The sequence below is a fragment of the Oncorhynchus tshawytscha genome, unplaced genomic scaffold (genome assembly GCF_018296145.1).
Source record: "Oncorhynchus tshawytscha isolate Ot180627B unplaced genomic scaffold, Otsh_v2.0 Un_contig_5390_pilon_pilon, whole genome shotgun sequence".
Taxonomy (NCBI): domain Eukaryota; kingdom Metazoa; phylum Chordata; class Actinopteri; order Salmoniformes; family Salmonidae; genus Oncorhynchus; species Oncorhynchus tshawytscha.
Genome location: NW_024608134.1, coordinates 40,001 through 50,252, shown reverse-complemented (window position 1 = coordinate 50,252; position 10,252 = coordinate 40,001). Strand labels below are relative to the sequence as shown.

General features: G+C 50.0%; 1 pseudogene; it reads right to left on the bottom strand.

The window, feature by feature from the left end:
* Positions 1 to 723: 723 nt before the first annotated feature.
* LOC121843294 overlaps positions 724 to 10,252 on the bottom strand; it is a 47,979-nt pseudogene continuing 38,450 nt past the window's right edge.

The following is a 10,252-nucleotide window of genomic DNA, read 5'->3' as shown; positions in this document are numbered from 1 at the left end:
GAGGAAGAGAGAGAGGAACGAGGAGGAAGAGAGAGAGAGGGAACAAGGTGGAAGAGAGAGAGAGGGAACAAGGAGGAAGAGAGAGAGGGGAACAAGGAGGAAGAGAGAGAGGGAACGAGGAGGAAGAGAGAGAGGAACGAGGAGGAAGAGAGAGGGAACGAGGAGGAAGAGAGAGAAGGAGGAAGAGAGAGGGAACGAGGAGGAAGAGAGAGGGAACGAGGAGGAAGAGAGAGGAACGAGGAGGAAGAGAGAGGGAACGAGGAGGAAGAGAGAGGGAACGAGGAGGAAGAGAGGGAACGAGGAGGAAGAGAGAGGGAACGAGGAGGAAGAGAGAGGGAAGAGAGGAATGAGGAAGAAGAGAGGGAACGAGGAGGAAGAGAGGGAACGAGGAGGAAGAGAGGGAACGAGGAGGAAGAGAGAGAACGAGGAGGAAGAGAGAGAACGAGGAGGAAGAGAGGGAACGAGGAGGAAGAGAGGGAACGAGGAGGAAGAGAGAGGGAACGAGGAGGAAGAAGAGGGGAACGAGGGAGGAAGAGAGGGGAATGAGGAGGAAGAGAGGGGAACGAGGAGGAAGAGAGGGAACGAGGAGGAAGAGAGGGGGAACGAGGAGGAAGAGAGAGGGGGAAACGAGGAGGAAGAGAAGGAGGGAACGAGGAGGAAGAGAAGGAACGAGGAGGAAGAGAAGGAACGAGGAGGAAGAGAGGGAACGAGGAGGAAGACGAGAGGGGAAAGGAGAGAGAGAGAGGGGGGGTAAAGGGGGAGGGGTGGATATGAAAGAGAGACAGGGGTGAGATTGGTTAAGCCTTTCAACTGGTTTGAAACCACTTATTTTACTGACCAATCAAATCACAAGCTCCAAATATAGTCCTTTTCAATTGGCCAGTCCGTTATCTACCACTGTCTCATATTGGCTGTCATCTCTTCATGCCCTTATCCCAATGTCCAATCACCTTGCAGATCCACTTCCTATATTCTTCCCATTGTCCAATCACCTTGACGATCCAGTTCCTGTATCCCTCTCATTGTCCAATCACCTTGTGTATCCAGGGTGTGAAGGCGGAGACTTTAGTGTAGACGCCAGGTGAGTGTTGCGTGCGACAGGAGTGACCCCACGACGTCACACCGTACACTACCCACCCTCCGCCCGGACGCTCACACACCAACGGGCCGCCGCTGTCTCCACGGCAACTGTCCACGCGGCGCTCCGATTGGCCGTCTGTCCCGGCGCAGAGCATGCGGCTAGTGAAGGCTCCGTGGTAACGCTGTTGGCAGTGACGACGGGGGAGGAGGGAGAGAGGAGCCTGTTGGAGGGTTTTAGAGTAGGAGCGACCTGGAGGACAGAGAGACGATTACCATTACACTGGGCCTTTAGTCTGTTTAATCAGAGAGACGATTACCATTACACTGGGCCTTTAGTCTGTTTAATCAGAGAGACGATTACCATTACACTGGGCCTTTAGTCTGTTTAATCAGAGAGACGATTACCATTACACTGGGCCTTTAGTCTGTTTAATTAGAGAGAAGATTACCATTACACTGGGCCTTTAGTCTGTTTAATTAGAGAGACGATTACCATTACACTGGGCCTTTAGTCTGTTTAATTAGAGAGACCGACCTGGAGGACAGAGAGAGACGATTACCATTACACTGGGCCTTTAGTCTGTTTAATCAGAGAGACGATTACCATTACACTGGGCCTTTAGTCTGTTTAATTAGAGAGACGATTACCATTACACTGGGCCTTTAGTCTGTTTAATCAGAGAGACGATTACCATTACACTGGGCCTTTAGTCTGTTTAATCAGAGAGACGATTACCATTACACTGGGCCTTTAGTGTGTTTAATCAGAGAGACGATTACCATTACACTGGGCCTTTAGTCTGTTTAATCAGAGAGACGATTACCATTACACTGGGCCTTTAGTCTGTTTAATCAGAGAGACGATTACCATTACACTGGGCCTTTAGTGTGTTTAATCAGAGAGACGATTACCATTACACTGGGCCTTTAGTGTGTTTAATTAGAGAGACGATTACCATTACACTGGGCCTTTAGTCTGTTTAATCAGAGAGACGATTACCATTACACTGGGCCTTTAGTCTGTTTAATTAGAGAGACGATTACCATTACACTGGGCCTTTAGTGTGTTTAATTAGAGAGACGATTACCATTACACTGGGCCTTTAGTCTGTTTAATTAGAGAGACGATTACCATTACACTGGGCCTTTAGTCTGTTTAATTAGAGAGACGATTACCATTACACTGGGCCTTTAGTCTGTTTAATTAGAGAGACGATTACCATTACACTGGGCCTTTAGTCTGTTTAATTAGAGAGACGATTACCATTACACTGGGCCTTTAGTCTGTTTAATTAGAGAGACGATTACCATTACACTGGGCCTTTAGTGTGTTTAATCAGAGAGACGATTACCATTACACTGGGCCTTTAGTCTGTTTAATTAGAGAGACGATTACCATTACACTGGGCCTTTAGTGTGTTTAATCAGAGAGACGATTACCATTACACTGGGCCTTTAGTGTGTTTAATTAGAGACGATTACCATTACACTGGGCCTTTAGTCTGTTTAATTAGAGAGACGATTACCATTACACTGGGCCTTTAGTCTGTTTAATTAGAGAGACGATTACCATTACACTGGGCCTTTAGTCTGTTTAATTAGAGAGACGATTACCATTACACTGGGCCTTTAGTGTGTTTAATCAGAGAGACGATTACCATTACACTGGGCCTTTAGTCTGTTTAATCAGAGAGACGATTACCATTACACTGGGCCTTTAGTCTGTTTAATCAGAGAGACGATTACCATTACACTGGGCCTTTAGTCTGTTTAATTAGAGAGACGATTACCATTACACTGGGCCTTTAGTCTGTTTAATTAGAGAGACGATTACCATTACACTGGGCCTTTAGTCTGTTTAATCAGAGAGACGATTACCATGGGCCTTTACACTGGGCCTTTAGTGTGTTTAATTAGAGAGACGATTACCATTACACTGGGCCTTTAGTGTGTTTAATTAGAGAGACGATTACCATTACACTGGGCCTTTAGTCTGTTTAATTAGAGAGACGATTACCATTACACTGGGCCTTTAGTCTGTTTAATTAGAGAGACGATTACCATTACACTGGGCCTTTAGTCTGTTTAATTAGAGAGACGATTACCATTACACTGGGCCTTTAGTCTGTTTAATTAGAGAGAAGATTACCATTACACTGGGCCTTTAGTCTGTTTAATCAGAGAGACGATTACCATTACACTGGGCCTTTAGTCTGTTTAATTAGAGAGAAGATTACCATTACACTGGGCCTTTAGTGTGTTTAATTAGAGAGACGATTACCATTACACTGGGCCTTTAGTCTGTTTAATCAGAGAGAAGATTACCATTACACTGGGCCTTTAGTCTGTTTAATTAGAGAGACGATTACCATTACACTGGGCCTTTAGTCTGTTTAATTAGAGAGACGATTACCATTACACTGGGCCTTTAGTCTGTTTAATTAGAGAGACGATTACCATTACACTGGGCCTTTAGTCTGTTTAATTAGAGAGACGATTACCATTACACTGGGCCTTTAGTGTGTTTAATTAGAGACGATTACCATTACACTGGGCCTTTAGTCTGTTTAATTAGAGAGACGATTACCATTACACTGGGCCTTTAGTCTGTTTAATCAGAGAGACGATTACCATTACACTGGGCCTTTAGTCTGTTTAATTAGAGAGACGATTACCATTACACTGGGCCTTTAGTCTGTTTAATTAGAGAGACGATTACCATTACACTGGGCCTTTAGTCTGTTTAATCAGAGAGACGATTACCATTACACTGGGCCTTTAGTCTGTTTAATTAGAGAGACGATTACCATTACACTGGGCCTTTAGTCTGTTTAATTAGAGAGACGATTACCATTACACTGGGCCTTTAGTCTGTTTAATTAGAGAGACGATTACCATTACACTGGGCCTTTAGTCTGTTTAATTAGAGAAATCACCATTACACTGGGCCTTTAGTCTGTTTAATTAGAGAGACGATTACCATTACACTGGGCCTTTAGTGTGTTTAATCAGAGAGACGATTACCATTACACTGGGCCTTTAGTGTGTTTAATCAGAGAGACGATTACCATTACACTGGGCCTTTAATCACTAACATCCCCCTCATCTTCCCCACTAAATCACCCACTAACACCCCCTGGTCTTCCACACTAAATCACCCACTAACACCCCCTCATCTTCCCCTACTAACATCCCCACCTCATCTTCCCCACTAAATCACCCACTAACACCCCCTCATCTTCCCCACTAAATAACCCACTAACACCCCCTCATCTTCCCACTAAATCACCCACTAACACCCCCCTCATCTTCCCCACTAACATCCCCCTCATCTTCCCCACTAAATAACCCACTAACACCCCCTGGTCTTCCACACTAAATCACCCACTAACACTCCCCTCATCTTCCACACTAAATCACCCCCTCGTCTTCCCCACTAAATCACCCACTAACACCCCCTGGTCTTCCCCACTAAATCAGCCAATAACATCCCCCTCATCTTCCACACTAAATCACCCACTAAAACCCCCTGGTCTTCCACACTAAATCACCCACTAACACCTCCCTCGTCTTCCCCACTAAATCACCCACTAACACCCCTGGTCTTCCACACTAAATCAGCCACTGACAGCCCCCTGGTCTTCCACACTAAATCACCCACTAACACCTCCCTCATCTTCCACACTAAATCAGCCACTAACACCCCCTCATCTTCCACACTAAATCAGCCACTAACATCCCCCTCATCTTCCACACTAAATCAGCCACTAACACCCCCTCATCTTCCACACTAAATCACCCACTAACACCCCCTCATCTTCCACACTAAATCACCCACTAACACCCCCTCATCTTCCACACTAAATCACCCCCCTCGTCTTCCCCACTAAATCACCCACTAACACCCCCTGGTCTTCCCCACTAAATCAGCTTCCCCACTAACATCCCCCTCATCTTCCACACTAAATCACCCACTAACACCCCCTGGTCTTCCACACTAAATCACCCACTAACATCCCCCTCATCTTCCACACTAAATCACCCATTAACACCCCCTCGTCTTCCACACTAAATCACCCACTAACACCCCCTCGTCTTCCACACTAAATCACCCACTAACACCCCCTCATCTTCCACACTAAATCACCCACTAACACCCCCTCATCTTCCACACCAAATCACCCACTAACACCCCCTGGTCTTCCACACTAAATCACCCACTACCACCCCCTGGTCTTCCACACTAAATCACCCACTAACACCCCCTCGTCTTCCACACTAAATAACCCACTAAACCCCCTGGTCTTCCCACTAAATCAGCCAATAACATCCCCCTCATCTTCCACACTAAATCACCCACTAACACCTCCCTCGTCTTCCCCACTAAATCACCCACTAACATCCCCCTCATCTTCCACACTAAATCACCCCCTGGTCTTCCACACTGAATCACCCACTAACACCCCCTCATCTTCCACACTAAATCACCAACTAACACCCCCTGGTCTTCCACACTAAATCAGCCACTAACATCCCCCTCATCTTCCACACTAAATCACCCATTAACACCCCCCCCTCGTCTTCCACACTAAATCACCCACTAACACCCCCTCATCTTCCACACTAAATCCCCCATTAACATCTTCCCACTCATCTTCCACACTAACACCCCCTCATCTTCCACACTAAATCAGCCACTAACATCCCCCTGGTCTTCCACACTAAATCACCCACTAAAACCCCCTGGTCTTCCACACTAAATCACCCACTAACACCCCTGGTCTTCCACCCCACCCCCCCATCCCACCTGTGTCCCCCAGCCTGTGATGTGACAGTTGGAAGCCTGTTTCAGGACTCTCTCCTTGCGTAGCGGCAGACAGGCGGGCAGGACGTGGCGACTGAACGCCACACATCGACCGCGGCCCTTCCCCGCCACTCCCGGCGACAGACGCACCAAGGCCAGGTCGTAGTCGTTGCTGTGGGAACGGTAGCTAGGGTGCAGGACGATCTGATCGACAGCGTACTCCTCCTCAAACTCCTCGGGAACCAGAGAATGATAATCCCCAACCCTCACCTTGTACTGTTTAGTACTGTTACCATGCCTGGAGGAGAGAGAGGAGAGTTTTAAAGTTTGATAGATCTGTAAAGTACAGAGTTTTAGTTTGGGGTGGCAGGTTAAGTGGTTAATTAAGATCGTTGGGCCAGTTTGAATCCCCGAGATGACTAGGACATCTGTCGACGTGCCCTTGAGCAATGCACTTAACCCTATTTGTTATCAGAGTGTCTGAATGTACGTAGACAGTAACTACCACTATTCTGTTTCTTGCTTCCTGTCTCTCTATCAGAGTGTCTGAATGTACCTGGAGACAGTAACTACCACTATTCTCTGTTTCCTGTTTCCTGTCTCTCTGTCAGAGTGTCTGAATGTACCTGGAGACAGTAACTCCCACTATTCTCTGTTTCCTGTCTCTCTGTCAGAGTGTCTGAATGTACCTGGAGACAGTAACTACCACTATTCTCTGTTTCCTGTTTCCTGTCTCTCTATCAGAGTGTCTGAATGTACCTGGAGACAGTAACTACCACTATTCTCTGTTTCCTGTTTCCTGTCTCTCTGTCAGAGTGTCTGAATGTACCTGGAGACAGTAACTACCACTATTCTCTGTTTCCTGTTTCCTGTCTCTCTATCAGAGTGTCTGAATGTACCTGGAGACAGTAACAGTTCTCTGTTTCCAGGAGAGCACACGCTACATGCTACCCACCACATGCTACCCACCACACGCTACCCACCACACGCTATCTACCACACACTACCCACCACACGCTATCTACCACACGCTATCCACCACACGCTCCCACCACACGCTATCTACCACACGCTACCCACCACACGCTACCCACCACCGCTATCTACCACACTACCCACCACACGCTACCCACCACACGCTATCTACCACACACTACCCACCACATGCTACCCACCACACGCTACCCACCACACGCTATCTACCACTATCCACCACACGCTATCTACCACGCGCTATCCACCACACACGCTACCCACCACACGCTATCTACCACACGCTACCCACCACACGCTACCCACCACACGCTATCTACCACACACTACCCACCACACACTACCCACCACACGCTATCTACCACGCTATCCACCACACGCTACCCACCACACTATCTACCACGCTACCCACCACACGCTACCCACCACACACTATCTGCCACGCTACCCACCACACGCTACCCACCACACACTACCCACCACACGCTACCCACCACACGCTACCCACCACACACTACCCACCACACGCTACCCACCACACGCTATCTACCCATCACTACCCACCACACGCTACCCACCACACGCTACCCATCACACGCTACCCACCACACGCTATCCACCACACGCTACCCACCACACGCTACCCATCACACGCTACCCACCACACCGCTACCCACCACACGCTATCTACCACACGCTATCTACCACACGCTATCCACCACACGCTACCCACCACACCTACCCACCACACGCTACCTACCACACGCTACCCACCACACGCTACCCATCACACACTACCCACCACACGCTACGCACCACACACTACCCACCACACGCTATCCACCACACACTACCCACCACACGCTACCCACCACACGCTACCCACCACACACTACCCACCACACGCTACCCACCACACGCTACCCACCACACACTACCCACCACACGCTACCTACCACACGCTATCTACCACACGCTACCCACCACACGCTACCCACCACACGCTACCCATCACACGCTATCCACCACACGCTATCTACCACACGCTATCTACCACACGCTAGGAGGACATGTCTCTGACATTACAGGATCTACAGTCCATCTATCAACTCATACACAATCATACTATCTGCTCCTCCTCCTTCTCCTCTTCCCCCTCCTCTCTTCCTGTCCTCTTCTCTCCTCCTCGTCTCATCTCCTCTCCTCCTGTCCTCTTCTCCTCCTCCTCTCCTCTTCTCTCCTCCTCTCATCTCCTCTCCTCCTGTCCTGTTCTCTCCTCCTCTCATCTCCTGTCCTCCTCTCTCCTCTTCTCTCCTCCTCTCATCTCCTCTCCTCCTGTCCTCTTCTCTCCTCCACCTCTCATCTCCTCTCCTCCTGTCCTCTTCTCTCCTCCTCTCATCTCCTCTCCTCCTGTCCTGTCCTCTCCTCTCCTCCCCTCCTCTCCTCTCCTCCTGTCCTCTTCTCTCCTCCTCTCATCTCCTCTCCTCTCCTCCTGTCCTCTTCTCTCCTCCTCCTCTCATCTCCCCTCTCCTGTCCTCTTCTCTCCTTGTCTCATCTCCTCTCCTCTCATCTCCTCATCTCCTCCTCTCCTCTCCTCTCCTCTCCTCTCCTCTCCTCTCTCTCCTCTCCTCTCCTCTCCTCTCCTCTCTCTCTCTCTCCTCTCCTCTCCTCTGTCCTCTTCTCTCCTCCTCTCATCTCCTCTCATCTTCTCTCCTCTCCTCATCTCCTTTCCTCCTGTCCTCTTCTCTCCTCCTCTCCTCTCCTCCTCTCCTCCTCTCATTTCATCTCCTCCTGTCCTCTCCTCTCATCTCCTCTCCTCCTCTCATCTCCTCTCCTCCTCTCATCTCCTCTCCTCTCCTCCTCTCATCTCCTCTCCTCTCCTCTCCTCTCCTCCTCTCATCTCCTCTCCTCCTGTCCTCTCCTCTCATCTCCTCTCCTCCCTCTCATCTCCTCTCCTCTCCTCTCCTCTCTCTCCTCTCCTCTCATCTCCTCTCCTCCTCTCATCTCATCTCCTCTCCTCTCCTCTCCTCCTCTCATCTCCTCTCCTCTCCTCTCCTCCTCTCATCTCCTCTCCTCCTGTCCTCTCCTCCTGTCCTCTCCTCTCCTCTCCTCTCATCTCCTCCTCTCCTCTCCTCTCCTCTCCTCTCTCTCTCTCCTCTCTCCTCTCCTCTCCTCTCCTCTCCTCTCTTCTCCTCCTCTCCTCCTGTCCTCTTCTCTCCTCCTCTCCTCTCCTCCTCTCATCTCCTCCTGTCCTCTTCTCTCCTCCTCGTCTCATCTCCTCTCCTCCTGTCCTCTTCTCCTCCTCCTCTCCTCTTCTCTCCTCCTCTCATCTCCTCTCCTCCTGTCCTGTTCTCTCCTCCTCTCATCTCCTGTCCTCCTCTCTCCTCTTCTCTCCTCCTCTCATCTCCTCTCCTCCTGTCCTCTTCTCTCCTCCACCTCTCATCTCTCCTCTCCTCCTGTCCTCTTCTCTCCTCCTCTCATCTCCTCTCCTCCTGTCCTGTCCTCTCCTCTCCTCCCCCCTCCTCTCCTCTCCTCCTGTCCTCTTCTCTCCTCCTCTCATCTCCTCTCCTCTCCTCCTGTCCTCTTCTCTCCTCCTCCTCATCATCTCCCCTCCTCCTGTCCTCTTCTCTCCTTGTCTCATCTCCTCTCCTCTCATCTCCTCATCTCCTCCTCTCCTCTCCTCTCCTCTCCTCTCCTCTCCCTCTCTCCTCTCCTCCTGTCCTCTTCTCTCCTCCTCTCATCTCCCTCTCATCTTCTCTCCTCTCCTCATCTCCTTTCCTCCTGTCCTCTTCTCTCCTCCTCTCCTCTCCTCCTCTCCTCCTCTCATTTCATCTCCTCCTGTCCTCTCCTCTCATCTCCTCTCCTCCTCTCATCTCCTCTCCTCCTCTCATCTCCTCTCCTCTCCTCCTCTCATCTCCTCTCCCTCTCCTCTCCTCTCCTCCTCTCATCTCCTCTCCTCCTGTCCTCTCCTCTCATCTCCTCTCCTCCTCTCATCTCCTCTCCTCTCCTCTCCTCTCCTCTCCTCTCCTCTCCTCTCATCTCCTCTCCTCCTCTCATCTCATCTCCTCTCCTCTCCTCTCCTCCTCTCATCTCCTCTCCCTCTCCTCTCCTCCTCTCATCTCCTCTCCTCCTGTCCTCTCCTCCTGTCCTCTCCTCTCCTCTCCTCTCATCTCCTCCTCTCCTCTCCTCTCCTCTCCTCTCCTCTCCTCTCCTCTCCTCTCCTCTCCTCTCCTCTCCTCTCCTCTCCTCTCCTCTCCTCTCTTCTCCTCCTCTCCTCCTGTCCTCTTCTCTCCTCCTCTCCTCTCCTCCTCTCATCTCCTCCTGTCCTCTTCTCTCCTCCTCGTCTCATCTCCTCTCCTCCTGTCCTCTTCTCCT